Source organism: Psammomys obesus, unplaced genomic scaffold, assembly GCF_907164565.1.
Source record: "Psammomys obesus unplaced genomic scaffold, mPsaObe1.curated_primary_1811, whole genome shotgun sequence".
NCBI classification, from domain to species: Eukaryota; Metazoa; Chordata; class Mammalia; order Rodentia; family Muridae; genus Psammomys; species Psammomys obesus.
The window spans coordinates 509,759-530,034 of record NW_026593874.1 but is presented as its reverse complement, the minus strand read 5'-3'; positions in this window follow the sequence as shown (position 1 = coordinate 530,034).

Here is a 20,276-nt window from a genome sequence, read left to right as displayed (position 1 = left end):
AGAGTCTCTCTCAACATACTCCCACCTTGCTTGTAAACAGAGAGAAAAGAAAAACATACAGCAAAGGCCATTCAACTGTCAATCTGGAGTAAGGACTGGAAGGAGAAAAGGCAAGAATGTAATAAGTTGTATTGCTGTATGCACAGCTCTACACACACACACACACACACACACATACACACACACATCATTGCATTTTCCAGAAGCTTCTACATCTCTTTCACTGTTTCCTACCTCTCCCATCATCCTCTATTCCCCCTCCCATCTTTTCCTCTGATCACATTCTCATCCTTCACTTTCATCCATCTCCTCTCTCAATAATGCAGGACTTACCTTCTCCATGGGTAGAAGGTAGGTATTGATGAAGTTTCATGGAGCACTGAGGTCCAAGGTTGCCCTGTGCTGCTCGACACTGTGGTCAACGTAGTCAAGAATTTCCCGCATAGTTTTGCAGATTTGTCTGTAGGTCCCAGGAAAGTACTTCAGGAAGCCAGAAAAGAGCTCAACACCTGCAAGAAAGAAGGACCCAAGGGGTCACCTGAAGCTATCAGGTCTCAAGAAGTAGCTAGTGCTCCATCTTAGTCACTGGTCTAATGCTATGAGAGACACCACGATCAAGGCAACTCTTAAAAAAAAACATTTAATTGGGAGTTGCCTATGGTTTCAGAGGTTAGTCCATTATCAGGATGGCAGGAAACACACAAGCAGGCAGGTAGGTATGGGACTGAAAGTTTACATCCTGAAAATCAGGTAAGCAGGAAGAACAAGGGGGAACACTGGGCTTGTCATGAACTTCTGAAACCTCAAAGGCCACACTTTGCAACACACTTTCTCCAACAAGGACACAACTCCTAATACTTCCAAAAAGCTCTTCAGTTGGGGGCCAAGTATGCACATATACTAGGCCATAGGGTCCAATCTAATTCAAACTACCACACACTTCTAGAAGGATTCTCAACACCTGACACTGAGAGGCTTTGCTTTTTACCCTTCCTCCCATTGCTAAACCATTAGATTATATTTCTAAAGCTAATCCCCAAGGTCAACTCCTTATTTGGCACTCACTCATTCTTTTCTTAATGATTGCTTATTTATTTATTATGTATACAATGTTCTGCCTGCATGTACACCTGCACACCAAAAAAGAGCACCAGATCTCATTACAGATAGTTGTGAGCCACCATTTGGTTGCTGGGAATTGAACTCAGGATCTTTAGATGAGCAGCCAGTGCTTTTAACCTCTGAGCTATCTCTCCAGCCCTACTCACTCATTCTTGAGACTAAACACCAAGGTACAACAATCAAAATTTTGTGGACTAGTTTGAGGAGTATTGATTGGTGTTAGCTCTTCTTTGAAAGTCTGGTACAATTCTTCGCTGAAACTGTCTGTTCCAGGGCTTTTGTTGTTGCTGTTGGGAGGATTATGATGACTGTTTCTATATTCTTAAGGGTTATAGGTTTATTTATATTGTTTACCTGATCTTGATTTAAAGTTGGTAGGTGATACCAATCAAGAAAATCACCCATTTCATTTAGATTTTAGAATGATATGGAGTACAGTTTTTAAAGTAAGACCTAATGTATCTTTGGATTTTTTTATGTCTCCCTTTTCATTTCTGATTTTCATAATTTGGATACTGACTCTGCCTTTTGGTTAGTTTGGCTAAAGGTTTGTCTGTCCTGTTGATTTTCTCAGAGAACCAGCTCTTGGTTTTGTTTATTTTTTGTATTGTACTCTTTGTCTCTAATTTATTGATTTTAGCCCTGAGTTTATTTCCTGCCATCTACTCCTCTTGGGTGCATTTGATTCTTTTTCTTCTAGAACTTTCAGGAGTGCTTTTAAATTGCTAGTATGAGATCTCTTCAATTCCTTTAAGAAGACAGTGTCATGAACTTCCTTTTGGGCATTGCTTTCATTGTGTCCCATAAGTTTGGGCATGTTGTACCTTCATTTTCATTGAATTCTAGAAAGTTTTTAATTTTTTCCTTTGCTTCCTCCCTAATCCAGTGGTCATTGAGTAGACAGTTGTTAAATTTCTATGAGTCTGTAGGCTTTCTGTTATTACTGTTGTTATTGAGCTCCAGCTTTAATCTGTCCCGACCTGCGGGAGTTCAATGGGGTCCTAAATGCGGGATGAAAAGGATAGTGGGACAGAGAGACATGAAAAAGGAGGCCAAGTCTGTTTGTCTGATAAAAGCCTAATTTATTAGAATTTTTTACCCAACTTATATAGGGAGAAGGCAGGACAGGGGGAAGTCTTAATTACTGCTGCAGGAGATAGCAAGAGTGCTTTCATGGCTTGAATATTGCACCTGCAAGATACCGTAAGGATGTTTTCTTAAGCTATCTCACGGATGCTCTAAAACTAACAGATGGATGTCCTCACAAATCTATCACCCATGACTTAGGGTCCTAGATAACTCTTTCACTAAATAGCTTTAGGTCTCCACTAAATGACCTTTGCTCGCTATTTGGCTTTGACTTCAGTAAATAGCTTTGTTTCCACTGAATAGCTTTGGCTCACTATTTGGCTTTGGCTTCAGTAAATAGCTTTGGCTCCTGGCATTAATCCATAGTGGCCTGTTGAAATACAAGGTGTTATTTCAATTTTCTTGTATCTGTTGAGGTTTGCTTTGTGACCAACTGTGTGGTCAATTTTGGAGAAGGTTCTGTGAGGTTCTGAGCAGACAGTGTATTCTTTTGTGTTTGGATGGAATGTGAGTCCATTTGATTGATAATATCAGTTAGTTTCATTACTTATCCATTTAGTTTTTGTCGCAATGGTCTGTCCATTGGTGAAACAAGAATATTGAAGTCTCCTACTATTAATGTGTGGCTTTCAATGTGTGATTTAAGCTTTAGTAATGTTTCTTTTACAAATAGAGGTGCCTTTGCATTTGGGGCATATATACTCAGAATTGAGATGTCATCTTGGTAGACTTTTTCATTGATGAGTATGAAGTGTCCATCCACATCTCTTTTGATTAATTTTGGTTGAAAGTCTATTTTATTCGCTATTATAATGACCAGTGCAGCTTGCTTCTTGGGTCTATTTCCTTGGAAAACCTTTTTCCAGCCCTTTACTCTGAGATAATGTCTACCTTTGTTGCTGAGGTGTGTTTCTTGAATGCTGCAGAGTAATGGATCCTGATTCCACTCTCACTCTGTTAGCCTGTGTCTTTTGATTAAAAAATTGAGTCCATTCATGTTGAGAGATATTAATGACCAATTATTGTTAATTCCTGTTATTTTGATTTTGGTAGTGTTGGTGTGTATGTTTGTGTATGCTTCCCTTTCCTTTATTTTTATTTGTTTGTTTGTTTCTTGCTGTGGAATTATTTATTTCCTCTGTTACCTTGGGTGTAGTTAACCTCCTTGGGTTGGAGTTTTGCCTCTAGTATTTTCTGTAAGGCTGGATTTGTGGATAGATATTGTTTGAATTTGGTTTTGTCTTGAAATATCTTGTTTTCTCTATCTATGGTGATTGAAAGTTTTGCTGTATATAATAGTCTGGGATGACATCTCTGGTCTCTTATGGCAACTGTCCAGGCCCTTCTAATTTTTATAGTCTCTGTTGAGAAGTCAGGTATGATTCAGATAGGTCTGCCTTCATTTGTTCCTTGGCCTTTCCCCCTTCCAGCTTTTAATATTTTTACATCTATGCATTTAGTATTTTGATTATTGAGTGGCAGGAGGATTTTTCTTGTCTAATATATTTGCTGTTCTATAGGACAGTTGTATATTTATAGGCATCTTTTCTCTTTTTAGGTTGGGAACATTTCTTCTATGATTTTATTGAAGATATTTTCTTGGTCTTGGAGCCAGGAATCTTCTCTTTCTTCTATTCCTATTATTCTTTCCTTTGTCTTTTCATAGTGTCCCTTAATTTTTGGATGTCTTATGTCAGGAATAGTTCGGATTTAACATGATCTTTGACAAATGTATAGTTCTTCAATTATGTCTTCGATGCTTAGGTTCCTTCCTCCATCTCTTGTATTCTGTTGGTGATGCTTTCCTCTGTAGTTCCCTTTTTGTCACCTAAGTTTCCCATATCCAGGATTTCCTTGGTCTATTTTTTTCTTTATTGTTTTTACTTCTATTTTCAGGTCTTGAACAGTTTCATTCATTTCCTTCACCTGTTTAATTGTGCTTTCCTGCATTTTCTTAAGGGATTTATTCATTTCCTCTTCAAAAGCCTCTATCATCTTTATAAGGTTATATTTAAGGTCATCCTCTTCACCTTCAGCAGTATAAGAATATCCAGGGCTTTCTGTGGTGGGATAGCTGGGCTCTGGTTGTGCCTAATTGCCCTGGCCCTTGTTGATTGTGTTCTTATGTTGGCCTTTAGCCATCTGGCTGGCCTTAGTGTTAGCTCTGGTAGTTGTGCCTCAGGTAAACCTCAGTGTTTCTAGGGTCCCAAAGGCCTCTGCTGGCTATGCTGGGGTGTGCCTCTCTGCTAGCAGTGGTGGCTCTGGTGGTTCTGAAGCCTGTGCCCCAGGTAGGTCAGGAAGACAGAGGGTAGGTGGAGAGCCCTTGAAACTGACTGTTGCTTGGATGCTCCAGAAGTCTCCTTGGGATGGCAGATGATGGGAGCTGGAGCCCTCTGCTGGTTGTGTCTCAGGTGGTTCAGGCAGGTCAGGAGTCAAGTACAGAGAGCTCTAAGTTGAATGTTACCCAGGGGCCCACCACAGGTCTCCTTGGGATGGCAAACTCTGGGAGATGGGCCCAAGTACAGCTCCCCACTGCTGGTTCTGCTGGTTGCTTCCCTCTGCTAGCTCTGCTGGTTGTGTCCCTCTGCTGGCTCTTCTGGCTGTGTCCCTCAGCTGGCTCCGCTTGTGGTGTCTCAGATGGATCAGGAAGGTTAGGAGTCAAGTTCAGAAGGCACTAAGCTGAATGCTGCTCAGAACCCTAATAGGCATCCTAAGGATGGCAATGGGGTTTGGGCCCATGTACAGCTCCCCGTTGCTGACTCTGCTGCTTGTGGCCCAGGTGGGTCAAGCAGATCAGGAGTTGATGGAGAGGACAATAAGCTGAATGTTCCTTGGGCCCCCAACAGACCTTTGTGGAATGGTAGACAATGGGCCCATCTCAATTTCTTATAAAAAATTTCCCCCTTGCATTCTATTTTCACTATTCTTTCTGTCTCTGTCTGTCTGTGTCTCAACTTCTAACTTACAGAGGACTCCAATCCCTTCCACCATCTTGGATTCTATCCCTCAAAACTTCTCTTACAACACCCCACACACACACAACTTAAATTTCTTACCTCGAAAGACAATAATTTCACTGACATGGCAGGCCAAAGACAATAATTGAGTTTTGACATAGCAGGTTGCCAGTGGCCTTCTCATCTCTTACAACTCATCCCATGTCCTTCCCAGCTACCCTACAACATGACTCACATAACAACAAACATGACCCTCATTTAATACAGGCCATTATTTGCTATTAACATCAAATATTTCACTCTAATACTAAATCCCAAGTCTCTCTTTTCTCCCAACCCATCTTATTGTCACCCCAGCTGATAAAATGTTTGTGTAAAACTGAACCAAAACCTACAATGTAATCATTAAGCTAAATCTACCTGTACTATACAGACCCCAATTTTTCCCACTCACCAAGTTCTACGAGTCTGAAGTTCTGAGAGTCAAGAAAATGTTTTAAGGTATGGAAATATACATTGTAATGGTCCAAGTATATAGAAGCTTAAATAAGGTGTGAAAGTTATAAGAAAGTGTTTTAAGGTCTGGGGATATAAAAGCTTAATTAAGTTGTGAGGATCTGAGAAAGTACTTTATGTGTCTGAGAAAGTAATTGAAGGTATATAAAAAGTTGTGCTTCAGCTTTCTTTCCTTGTCTGTATGCTTTCATTTGGGTCCCCAAATGTTTACTTTTGACTCATACACATGAATCTACTGCCTGTTCTACAATGTGGATTTCAAACAATGATATTACAAACAATGATAATCCTCACATATATAACATGGTCTAACCTCACAGACTGCTCCAATGTTTCCTGCACTTCCCTAGCCTCAGATGGCCCGCAGAGCCTGGACAACAAATAAAACAGCCTGTTCCTCATGACATTGACCAACATTCCTGCCTACTTAGGTCTCTAACAATGAAGCCCCAGTATCAGCAGGAAGTAACCACAGAGAGTGACACCCACTTTCCCAATACCCAGTAACCCAATTATAAAATAAAAAGGTGGGAATGAAGGGCTTTAACAGGCCCAAGCATGGCAAATACAGGCCAGAGAATGCCAACATGATAGCAACAAGTTTTGCCTTTTACCCTTCTCCCACTTGTTAAGACATTAGATTATATTCCTAAAACTAGTCCAGAAGACCTATTCCCTTATTTGACCACTGACTCATTTTTGAAACAAAACACCAAATTCCAACAATTAAAAATCATTACATGGGTAACATGTCCAATGAAGATTTACCAACTCACCCTAGCACAGACTCCACCCTTTCTCCTTTAAAAACCACTTATGCAGAAACACTTCCTTCTTTCCTTGCTGGCTACTTGTTGCTTCTGTTGCTGCTGCTGCTGCTGCTGCTGCTGCTACTTGCTGTCTGCCTTTGCAGTCTCCCCTCCTAGGTAATAAATATCCTTTGTGCCCAGAACTTGTTGTCTGGGTGTGTCCTGTACCAAATCTGAGGGGACCACCCTCCCTTTACTAGGTCCCCATATTTCATGAAGAAACACACAAAACAGACACACTCACAGACACACACAACCCTCATATATGTACACTATACACATGCATGCTTTGGAACTATATCTCTAAATGTGTCTCTAACCTTTGTCATGAATTCTCTGTATCTCTCCTTTCCTCTTCTCTGTTCTTTCTTCCAATCCTCATTGCTGAATTGTCTTTGTTTGTTTTAATTTCTGGGGTTTGGGTTTGTGGACACAGGGTCTCATGTGTGCCAGACTGGCCTCAAACTCAATATGTAACCAAAGATCACTCTGAATTCCTCTTGTGTCTGCCTCCATGTGCTGGATTGTATGTTCTGGGTACCATCACACACAGGATATACAATGCTGGGCCTCGTGCATAAAAACCAAGGATTCTACCCTCTGAGCTAAGCTGCATCACTCTCTTCATTGTTATATGTGCATGGATGGCTCTGTATTTCTTTATTCAGGTCTTTCCATCATGTTGATAATCCCTTCCTCCCTCCTGGTCTCAGTTCCTTTCTCTCTCCATGTTGTCTCAGCCTATCTTCGAACCCAAAGACACTCCCTTCTTCATCCACAAAGCACTCTCTTGTTTATATTCTGTCCTGGATTCTCATCTCTTCCCATCCACTGACCTGGCTGGAGAATGAGCCTGCAAGTGCAATGGTCTGATACAACAGGTCCAGCGGGCACAGGACCGGGTTCTCTTTGTAGTCAAAGCGCTCTCCAAAGACAATAGAGCAGATGATGTTGGCTGTGATGCACTGGAAGAGGAAGGTGGGGTCCAAAAAGGTTCCTGGGGATGAGGGTACAGAAAAAGAGACATAATGCCGAAGTCCTTGGAAACGCTTAGCTTGAGCCCCATCACTGTGAGGCTTCCCCATTCACTCACTACTCAAACAGCAGCTACCCCATTTGCACATATGATGTGCTAGGCTCCATACTCAGTGATGCATGTATCATTTTATTAAGCTTCCCTTAATACTATACAGAAGATGTGATGCTTTTCATACAAAGAGACAATTAGGCTAACTTCACTAAAGGAACTCAACCAATCATGGCTGGGACTAGGATTCCAGGACCCAGAGGTAGAGTCTGTGTAGTTAGTCTTTAGCTTGCATCCTCAAGCCTTTACCATTCTGACTGAGCTGACAGTTAACTCCTACTGGCAGGAATGGTAAAAAGAACAACTGAGGTATTGCTTTTGTGGATTTTCAAGCCCTGAACCCTCCACTCTCATCTGCCAGTCTTCCTACAACCCTTCTCCAATTTCTGGGCCCTGTGGTGTCCCAGAAGCCACCAGCATCTGGTGTTTTCTGTCTTTGCATGTCAAGTTCAGCCATGGACCCTGGTGGCTGGGGGGTAGTTGTAGGTGCAACTATATTGGGCCCTTGTTGACCCTCTCCCTGGGGATGGTATCTATAGTCTCTGATTCCCTGCAGATCCTTCCCTGAGGTTGGTCAGTTGCCCTCTCAGCCATATAGCTTCTCAACTTTGAATCTCTCCATCACTATGTCATGACATGCTTCTCCAGGCTTTTGGACCATACTCTGCATCAACATCTCAGCTGTTCTAAGAAATATCAATAAGAGATAGCAAATGCCTGGTGTAATGAAATGGTAGCTGTAAAAAAAAGGTCCATGTCACTGAGATGCCTTTGTTATAAAGAATACTGAAGCACCCAGAAGTGCCTCTGAATTCTACCAATGTCCAACTCCCCATCCGTGTCTGTGCTCACTGCTGTTCATCAGTACAACCACAAGAGAGAAACTACAGTCCCTGCTTAGAACCTGTCTGAAGTTCTTCCTGGTTCCTTTGCTTTCATTTACCTAAGCTCTGGCATTTGCCTCTGACTGAGATCATTGGTATTTGGGGGGCATGGCAAAGGTTATAAACCAAGATGGTCTTGAACTCTATATGTAGTAGAAGATGACCTTAAAATCTCCGCCTGCTGCCCCCACCTCTGGATGCTGAGATGACAACCACACACCCACACACTTACTGAATCTGGTCCTGGAAACACGCTCCAACCCACCTACAGCCACACACACTTTTTGAGACAGGACCTCACAATAGGGACGGGAACTGGCCTTGAACTCATGACCATCCCTCGTGAGATCTATGACTAGTGTGCACCAATCACACCCAACTGACAAATAAAAGTAATTCAAAGATTGATTTTTCTGAATAAAGTGACCACTACAGTCAGTGCATATTTCTGAGTTGTTTTGGACACAATAGAGTTCACATTTTCTTCCCTTCCTTCTCTCTTTCTCTCCCTACCCCCCCCCACTCTGTCCATATCTCAAACTCTACACACTCTGTGTTGTGTGTGTTTTCTACTCTTGTGTGTCTCTTTCTCTTTCTTTGTCTGTGGACTCATGGTTTTTTTCTTTATGCCAATTCTTCAAGACTCACCCTGAGATTTCTGTAGTTCCTCCACCAGACACTGGGCCTCTTCCTTTTTCTGCTCCTCCACACTCCGCTTTCCCATCACAAAGTCCCTCATGGTGGTCAAAGAGAATCACCACAGGGTCTTCTAACTTTCCCCATTGGAAAAGATCAAACCCGAGAAGGGGAAGCATGGGTGGGTGACATTGAAAGTGGAGAGAATCCTGAGTTTCCCCACAGCTTGGGATCCACCCTTCAGACTCATTTTCCTGGGCCACATCCTCCACTCCACCCTGTATCATATCTTGCCATTACTCTCATAATTGGCTCAATTACAGCAACTGTCCCCCAGCCAGAGAAAGTCTCAGCGTGGTCCACCAGTGCTTCCCTAATGGCCTCTGTCCTGCACATGACCACAGGCCTTGGTCCCAGGTGCACTGTGAACACATCTTTATATTTTTCATGAAGCTGCCAAATATAAGGATATTAAATTCATGGTTATTACAGCACAGATGTTGTTGTTAAATGCTTAGTACAATTAGATACAGGTTGGGAAATAGGCATGTCCTCCCTGGCTACCCTTTCCAGTCTGAGGACCTGAGAGTTGAAGGGTTATTTCAACACAGGTCTGTACTTATTGGTTGGGTATGCTAAATTAATACACCGGTACTATAGAATGGGCAAAGGAGCCCAACACATGCTTATAATCCTGGTGCTGGGGAGGAAGAGGCCAGAGAATCAATAGTCATCCTTGGCTATACATCCAGTTGGAGACCAGCCTGGGCCACATATGACCCTATCTCAAAAAGCAGATCCAGGTATAGCTGTGGATATTTATACACGTTTTGAACAGGCCAATGCCCTTCAGTCTGGCCAGCTCTTTTTGGCATCTCATTCAAGAACCATCCTTTCTGTGACCCAGGTTCAAACTGTTCAATGCCTCCTACCACAGTCAGAAAGCATGGCCCTGACCCACCCACTGGGCTACCTGGGGGTGGGGTAGGGTGTGATGATCCCCGTTGATGGCCCTGGGTGTGAATCATGACTACAGTACCGACAGGCAATTGGGAAACTACCTGGCAGCACAACCATGTCAGGGTACTTGCATAGAACTGGTCTCAGGAACATCAAAACCCTCCATTGCTGAAGGCCCTTGAATAGACTGGAACATGTTTGTGAATAATCCATCCTCACCCTCCTGTAAGTTTTAGCAAAGTCTAGATTTCAATGCAGCCCAATGTTGTCTCGAGAGTAATGCTTTGAAAATAACAAAATAAACTCTACACATATCTGATTTAGATGTACTGATGCTTTGGAGTGGGGGTCATACTACTGAAACTTATGCAACAATGCAATAAAAAACCACACAGATCCAATGATATAAATGAAACTTAACAACTTAATGTCAACACAAACGCAAGTTTTATTTACACCTGCTGCATCTAAATTTCAAGCACAGGTACCTTCGATGCACTGTAGAAATGGAGGGAAGGTGGTGCCTACAACAAGATTAGACAGAGACTGGTCTTGATATTAACTGACCTGCACCTGGATGATAAGAATGTATTCATTCTGAAAATTCACTGAGCAGTGCTTCTCTTGTGATGACCCACTTCAACAACATCTTATCTCAAAACAAAGTTGGGGCTAGAGAAGCAGCTCAGTGGCTAGGAGCACTGCTCTTATTGGAGAGAACATGAGTTTAGTCCTGCCTTTCCTGTCAGATGGCTAACCACTGCCTGTAATACCAGCTTCATGGGATGTGATGTTCTTTTTTTACTTCTTTGGGTACCAGATATATGTAATATGGTCTTACACACACAGAGAGAGAATGATGATGTTTAGATGATAGATACATACATACATACATACATACATACATACATACATACATACATACATACTAAAATGCATACATACATACATAATGGATAGATATGTAGATGACAAATGACACATAAATAATGGATAGATAGATAGACAGATAGATAACCAATGGATGATAGGCAAAGATTATTGACTGATTGATATAGATAGATGATAGATAATATATATAGATAAATGATAGTCAGATATATGATAGTCAGATGATAGATAATAGATAGATGACAGGTAATAGATGATAGGTAGATGATATATAGAAAGATGGTAGATAGATGATGGATAACAGATAGATAGATGGATGGATGATACAGACCATTTTTAAATGTTGTAATTAGGGCTTTTCATCTACGAGAACATGCTGCACTATCATGCTGACCAGACTTTGCATCTCAGCACCAATATCACAAACTAGGGGGTCATGTGTGCCTATTGCCCCAGATTAACATATTGGAGGGTGAAGACAGAAGTATTGCAAGGATTTGCTGACCTCCAGACTCAGCTTCAGAGACAGACTCTGCCTCAAAGGATAAACAGAGAAATAGTGGAGGAAACCCAGTGCCTTCCTTTGGACTCTGCCCCCATGAGTGAGTGTGTACACACAATTAGAAATATAGTTACACACATTCTCATGAATAAGCATGCTTTAAAAGGTATGTTGAGGTTACTGTAAAACTATATGCACTGCCCTCTGCAGCCCTTTGTGATTTCCCTCTTGTTCTTACATCTGTAAAAATACTTTCACCACAACTCAAATCAGAGTATTGATTGAAACATGTATTATTTAATACCCTTAAGTTTCCCCAAGCTCTGAAGTGTACTCATGTTGCTGAAAATAAGGTCAAATTCTCCACCATTATCCACACATCCCTACCTGACCTAATCCCATCAGTCTTCCTGCTTCTCTATTCCTCTCTTGTTCCTCATTGAAGAGAGGCCCATGTTGCTCCCTAACCCTGTTGCTCTTAAGGTTTGGCAGCCACACTGTCTCTCTCTGCTGACAGCTCCTAAATCTTTCAAAGACTGTTTACAAACAAAGCAAGACACTCTGTCCCCAACTCCCACCTCTGCTTCGTTTTATTCCCCGCACCTTTCCATCTGCTTGTGTCTGTCTGTCACACCTAGGGCAATGTTCCATTGGCATGGCCACTTCATATGCCTCTGAGATGTCACATCTAGAATGATCTCCAAGACACAGGAGCCGAATAAATGACCACTGAGTTGGTGAATAAGTGAATTTTTGGATCAAGAAATTTTGAATCAAACATCAAGAATTTTTGAATCATTTAATAAACATAAATTGCCACACCCTTAGGAGCATGCATCCTTGTCACCAGAAGAGAAAAGCAATACTCAAGAAGACTTGAAACCTAGGCACAATCTCACATGCCTCTGACTTTGAAAAGATAGAGAAATATTGGTGCCAACCCTCCTCCCCATCGTCAGGACATGCACATGTTTGTCCATTCTCTGTAAGCTGTCAAAACACACGTGGGATCCAGGGTGACAAGATGTCCATAAAAGACCTGGAAGAAGGCTGTAAGTTCTGAAAACAATTCTGTAAGGTTTTTAGACAGAATCTTTTGTACTCCAGGGTGATCTCAAGTTCTATATGTAACAAAAAAATGACCTTGAACTCTATACCCTCCTGTCTCCACCTCCCACATGCTGGGATTACTTGTCTGTGGCACTACACCTGGCAGATACTCAAAGGTTTGTGTCAGTTTCTATATGCCTATTTACAAAAGAAATGACCTGCATTTTAACCAAATTCTGAAAATATTTAGTGATATCTATGCCATTATGTAGCTTTATTCCAGGAGCATTTCCGAGACTCGAGGACTCCAGACTGGAATACTGGATCTCAGCCTCCCCTCACTATCTGTGAACCTGGGCATGTGACCCTTCCCCATGCTAACCCTCATCTCCTATCTCAGTTTCTTTTCCAAATGCCTGAGAATAGACAATTTATGTGAACACAGCTTTGTTTCTTATGCTTTTTCAGAACTGGGATTTTGAGGTCATTATGGCATGCATCTGGAAGGTTGTTCTTTTTATGCCATCTGTGTCAAGAGAAAAGGCAACAAAGAATGCATCTGAGGAGGAGGGCAGCTGACTTTGATAGGAAAACTACTCTGGTGGGTTTGTTAATCCATTTGTGAGATATGTTAATCCATTCATGGGGCAGATCTCAGAAGAAAGGAGGAGACCATAGTGATGGCCAAGAAGAACAGAGGAGAACCAAAGAAGCTAGGGGAATGCATTCTATAGCTCCCTCCTCTAGGGGCTGAGGATGTGTTCAATTAGCAGGTTGCTTGTCTGGTATGCATGAAGCCTGAGTTTAGTCCTAGGAAGGAATAAACAGGATGCGATGTTCCACCATACCCAGATTTTAAAAATGTATTTTTCAAATGATACTGAAATAATTCCTCCCCCTTATAATAGCATTATAACACAGAATTTATTTATTTAACAAATTAAAATGTTATTATGAAACTGTAGAATGTGGTGACCTTTAGTCCCAATCGTGGCAAGTGAGGCTCCAGTTTCCCAGCCACTGGCCAAAAGAATGTCATCATTAAGTCCTCAATCTTTATAACAGACAGCATGATGAAGGTCCACACAACCATCTTAGAACGACACAGCTGGCGAAAATAGTAGACCTCAGCTTCTTGAGCCACCATGGAAGCTTCCAGAACACATGCCAGAGGATTTGTCAGTAACCTCAGGTACATCAACACATGGGTTTGAAACTGACCTGAACCTCATGGCCTTCAGCAGCTCTGACTGAGTCAGGCTCCAGGCTGATCCACAACACTCCTGGGGCTCACCATGGGACATCACCTCTTGGCAACCAGAGCCCTCTATCTGAACCAGCTGCCCTTTTCTTTTTGCCTGTTCCATGTGCTTTGCCTTGAACATGGTTTAAGTGTCCTCCAAAGGTTCCCATGCTAGAGGTTTGGTCCCCAAAGTGGTTGTGTTGAGAGGTGGTAGAACCTTTTAGTGCTGAAGCCTAAAGAGAGGCATTGGGTCTTCAGGGCTGATCCACAGAAGAGCTTAATAGTGACCTTTCAGGAAGGCTGGAATCTTGGAGAATTGATTATAAAATGAGGCCAACCTGACCGGTTAGGCTGTTCTGCATGTGACAGATTTTCCTTTCCTCTACTGTGTTGTGACACATGAAAGGGGCCCTCACCAGAATCTGTTTTTAAAAAATGTACTGCTTTATCTTAGACTGTCAAACTCCATAATTATGAACTGGACAAACCTTTAACTTATTTATAACTTAGACTCTGGACTTTTCTGATGGCAACAGAAAACAGATAAAGACACCAAGATATATTCTCCTGCCTGCTGAGTTGAACCACTTCACTTCCTATCATTCCTGGCTTCAGTCAAAGCTGCTCATCCCCAGGACCTGAAATTTTAACACCTGTCTCCCCTGTCACACCGTGTTGTCATGCACCTGGGTCCATTCTTGACCTAGCACCAATTGTTGCTCTTGAATGGCTTTTTTTTTTATCATACTTGTCATCATTCTAGAAAGTCTTTATGGCTCTGTTCAAGTCTTGTCTCTTAAGTCTGTATGAACTCTCAAGCAATCTCAAAATTCCTATTGCTTTGCTTACATCCAATATAAATCAGGTAAGGAAGTAATTTGCCTATGTTATGTTGTTGATTGATATTTACTATTGATCTACCTTTGTTATAGGTGGTTATTAATATTTACTATTGGTTTATCTTCTACTAATGCTGCTGTTAATCCTCAGCAGCTGTATAACCAAATCACCACACAGACTGGGTTTTTAGTTAACCTACAACACAAGGCTGGGCAATATTTGCTCCCTCCTAAACCTCCAAGCCCTCAGTTTCCTAACATTTAGATTCCCCACATTATACTTGCTTTTTGTGAAATCTTAGGTCTGATTCATGCTCCATGTCCTCCAAGATCTCTCCTCCAGCTCTGCTCTCCCAGCACCTCTCTTGCCCCTTCTCCTCCCACTCATCTCCTGCCTTCTGGCTCCTCCCCTCTTTCCTGTCCTTTGGCTCATCCCTGCTCAACATTGTGTCTAGTTGCTTCATTTTTGTCCTGTTTACACAAGGGTTGAGACAAGATGCTTAGAATGAGTATCACAATGCAATATCGGATTGAAAACAAAGAGTTGGGGGTGGGGTGGAGGAGAAATCAGTATTTGAATGAACAAGGGTAAGGTGTATACATTTAAAAAAAACATTATATCAACATACCTTTTAGTAATGCTGCTGTTAATCCTAAACCAGCTGTATACCCAAATCACCACACAGAGACTGGGTTTATTTAATTAACCTAGAGCACAATGCTGGGCAATAGTTACTCTATCCTAAAACTAAAAGCCCTCATAGTTTCCTAACATTTAGATTTTACCCATTATACTTGCTTTTTTTGTGAAATCTTAGATCTGATTCATCTTCCATATCATTCCAAGACCTCTCCTCCAGCATCTGCTCTCCCAGCTTCTGCCCTCCCAGCTTCTGCCTCTCTTCTCCTCAACTCCTACTCCTTCCTGTCCTCTGGTTCCTTCCCTCTCCCGCCTACTCCTTCCTCTTCATTGCTCAACATTGTGGCTGGTTGTTTTATTTTCACGTGCTTACACAAAGTTGAGACAGATGATGCTTAGAATAAGTATCACAATGCAATGTCCGGATTGAAACCAGAGAGTGGGAGGGAGAAATCAGCATTTGAATGAACAAGGCTAAGGCGTATGCATTCCAAAGAATATTATACCAACATTTCCCCCTTTAAGTCCAATAAAAGGCTCCTTTTCTTTCAATACAATAATAATTATGAAATTATAAAAACTGTTAGGTAAAATCTACATGTGCAATGTCCAGTCCGTGTGTATTTAGCAACTTAAGAAAAAGTATCTGATTATCCTATCTATCTTGCCAAGTTTAGAGTTCTATACTTAAATTAACTTTTATTCTTCTTGTCATTACCTATAAGAAAGCATGTCTTAACTTCTAAACAACTTAAGCTTAAATGTGGCACTATAATGATTTGGTCTTCAACCCCATCAGAGACTTAAGAAGGAATAAAATTAGTTATTAGAGTAAATAGGAAGTGCATGTTAGCAACTTCCAAAAATTAAAATTGACAGAGACAGTTTGCTGCCTGAACAGTCACCCCTAACTCTCTATAATGTTGGAGCATCATCTTCATCCTTCTGGCTCAGAATATTTGACAGACATAAATGTGAAACAGGAACTATTTAAGACTTGTTTACCCTGTCTTGGCAGAGTTTGGCAGTCGACTTGTCCTGCATTTAAGCTTGCCCATTTTTGGCAGAATTTGTCTGTCATGAAGCGAGAGTATTTTCTTTACCTGAGTGGCTCATTTGCCACATTTGAAGCCGTATCCATATGGAGGTTCTTTGATTCTCATCATCTTCTTTGAGGTAGGCAGGGTGCTACCAGGAGATGACCTGTCTAGTTGTCAAAGAATCTTTAAAATAATAAAAACATTTTAAATGCCATATTCTGTAGGTCTCTGAAGTTTTTGAAGACTACCTATCTTTGTGTAAATGATCTGTCCACAAAATCATATCTATCTGTTAAAGCTAGGATGTATATTCCTGTGATAAATTAGACTAGTATCTGACATGACTATGAGTTGATTAACTAGCAATTAACTTGCATTACCTAATACCCAAACCAGTTTTTAATAGCAGTTTAAAGTATTGGAAGTAACCTTGAATTTGTATCAATAAACTGAAGCTCATACCAATGTATAAAAAATAGTCTTATTTTTGCATTAATATACAAAATCCTATACCAGAGTTAAAATTAACCTTATTTGAGAATAACAAATAAAACCATAAGATGAGTAGATTCAATAATCTACCTTTTGTCTTATTCCTATAAGATATTCCTGAATACTCCTTTATTTCTTTTTAACCCCTTTTCTCCTTATCTAAGAAAGAATGGTAGAAAAAAGAAAAGAGAAAAATCCCTCAGTCTAACCTTGTTTCACTCTGAATAAGATCATTAATAATTTATAAACATCTCCCAATGACAATAAAAATCCGTAGCCATAAAAAACAACCAAAAACATACCCAACCCCCTTTAAGGAAAATTGTATGTCGTTCTCATGGATTTCTCCTAGCTGGCATTTTGGACATGCAGAAATCCTGTTAGAGGGCCCAAAGAAAATTGGGAAAAATTGGTTAATTAAGCAAGCAATAACATTTGTGGTCCAGTCTAAATGTTGAGAAATTTCAGGCTTAATAAATGTCCTGTTTGGAACAGTATAAAATGCTGGACCAATTACCATTAGTAGCTTTCTTCAAAGATCTCTTAGGAGCAGGCTTTGATAAGAAACAGTAATTGAAGCAGTTGATGCAGGAACAAGCAGAATGCTGGAACATGCAAGATGCTGGAACAGAAGTCACTGTCTCAGCATGCTGAAGAATGAATCCCGTCAGGTTTGATCTAGCATCTCCAGTGTCTAGTCCTTTTGTTCTGCAAACATATAATTTCTCACAAGCATTATAGAGTTCTAAAATTATAAATGTATGAGATGTGCAGGATGACACTAAACTGTAAGCCAATTTTATCTATGCTAATTAAAAGGATATTATAGTCAAAGATTTTTTGACCAAGAATTGTTGGAGTTCTGGCTGGAGACATTTTTTATGTCTCAGTCAGTTTCACAGTTGTTTATGTAAAGGGATTATCAACTTCTGTTACGTGTTCTGTTTGATCTTGATTTCTCTCTTCTTGTGAGTGGTCTTCAGGTGGCCTTCCTCTCTCATATCTGATTTTTATTACTTTTGAAGGAACCCATAATTTCTCTTCTCCTGCATGAACATAAGCAAAACCCCATACCCAGCATAACACATTTCCTACTCTCCATTGTGAATGCCTAATAAATTTTATGAGTTAATTCTGTATCTGCAACCAGACTCTCAGCTCCCTACAGTCAAGGAATGCAGCTTAGCTGTCTGAAATTGTCACATACTGTCGATCATGGATTTGATCAATTGTTTTAAGCTTCCTATAGTAGGTAGTAATTTCCTGTCCACTGCGCATTATCTACCCCCTGGAAAACTTCTTTTGTTATAACCCCTGACTGTCCGTACATGAAAAAGATGCAACATATCATGCTACCATGGCATGATGGCACCAGCCATCATTGTGAGTCTCTGGGCAATTAGAGTGCTGAGGTCCCACTTTCCTCAGTGTAGTACCTGTTCATAAGTTGTTTGTGTTCCAGGAAATAGTACCCTCATCCATAACTCATTCAACCAACCATAATTACCTCCAAGTGGGGAGGAGCTTCACAGAAAATGGTGGAGATGAGATTGAGAAAGTAAGGAATTAGATTTTCAAAGAATAAAAATAATGGCAAATAGGATGTTAACTTGACATTTCCACCATATAAAAAGCATAGTTTTGAAACACTTGTGGCCAGATGTGCCATACATCTGTCATCCCAGCACAGGAGATGTTATGTCAGGTGGACATTTAGCCTGGAAAAAGCAGAGTGGCCTTGTCTGAAAAACTAATTAAAAAATAAATAGACCATTGATCTATTAAAAACTAAGGGGTAGCAGGAGACTGAGATTTCTGCCACTATATCGCTTCTCTTAAGGGAAAGTAGGGTCATGGATGTTACTGATTAACAAACAAGTGTTAGTTAAGCATGAAATCCCACTTGTGGAGACTGGAAAGATGGTGCCAGGATCAGCTGCTTGGACGGTGCATTGAGTTTATAGATGATTAGTCATACCTACCTATCTACCTGTTTCACCTCTCCTCCCTTTGTCCTGGAACACATCAGGATAAACTTCTTTGGCGAAAGCAAACATTACTTGTTGATGCCTATTACATTTTACTTCCTCTTCTGGACCGAACAAGCCTCAAGAAGTGAAATCACCATGATTATACCTCAACACCTTTCCCACTCTGAGCACAATGCCCCACACAATTCCAACAGAGGAAGACTTGTCTGCCATTCTGAGCACCATCCATCACAAGTCAGCATCTTACCTGACACTCAACAATCTTCCCACCTGAACCTACAGCTTGGGAGGAGTCCTTGCTCTTCCTTCTGAGTGATCTCCAAAGTCAAAAGTAGGGAAAACCCCACACTAGTTCCCCATATGAATGATTTGAGGGGAATTTCTCTGTCCATTTGCAGAAGGTTCTCCAAGAGGGGCAAGGGATGGGGTCCTGGTAGAGGATGGCCACAGTTCTCTGAAAGACCCCTAAGCAGAAGTAGCAAGAAGCTCCCAAGGAGAGCAAGAAGAATCAGGACACTGGGAACTATGGTCCTGGTCTAACCACAATTGACTTTACTGCACACTCAAGAAGGACCATTTATGCTGAATTTGCCTCTCCACTCAGCTGTGCAACTTCACCTGTTTCCAACTCCACGTCCTGTCTTTCATTGTCCAGGAGTGTGAGCACAAAGACTTTCTGCTTGGGCTGCTGGTGACCTGCTCATCCCCTATTCCCCCACCTCCACCCTAAATGCTGGCAAGGACATGAAACAAGACCCTAGGTCGTTGCTCACATCTTTCTACACTTTGTGGCTTCTCCAAAGATCCAAGGTGAACAACACTTGAGAAGTCAATCAATTACATTTCTTGATATGTGAGCAGAGATTTCTGGAGGTCTCAACACCCAGTTACACCACTCCTGGGCATATAGAAGCTCCACATACAACAAGAACATTTGCTCAACTATGTTCATTGCAGCTTTATTCATCATAGCCAGAAGCTGGAAACAACCCAGATGTCCCTCAACTGATGAACAGGAAAAAATATGGTACAATTTACATAATGGAATACTACTCAGCTATTAAAAACAAGAAAATAATGAAATTTGAAAGGCAAGTGAAGGCAACTAGAAAGGATCACTCTGAGTGAGGTAACCCATACTGAGAAAGGCAGAAATAGTATGTACTCACTTATAAGCAGATATATATTATATTACAGATATATACTATAATATATATATACATATATTACAGATATATAATGTAGTACATTATAATACAGGATAACTATACTATAATTTGCTGACTCAAAGAAAATAAGCAACAACAAGGGCCCAAGGAAGGATACAAGATGGGCAGGAGTAAAGATAGAGCAGAGATTGAAAGAATGTCTAACTGTTGTTCCTTGTCTGGCAGTGGTCAGGGATGTGGTTGTCAGCTTCTAGACAAAGCAAAGAACAGATAAACCCTAAGATCAGATATTCTGTTTCTCTCAGGAATGGCTAGATGGCTTTAGGGCAAGACCTGTTTGATTGGCAAAACTTCTTGTC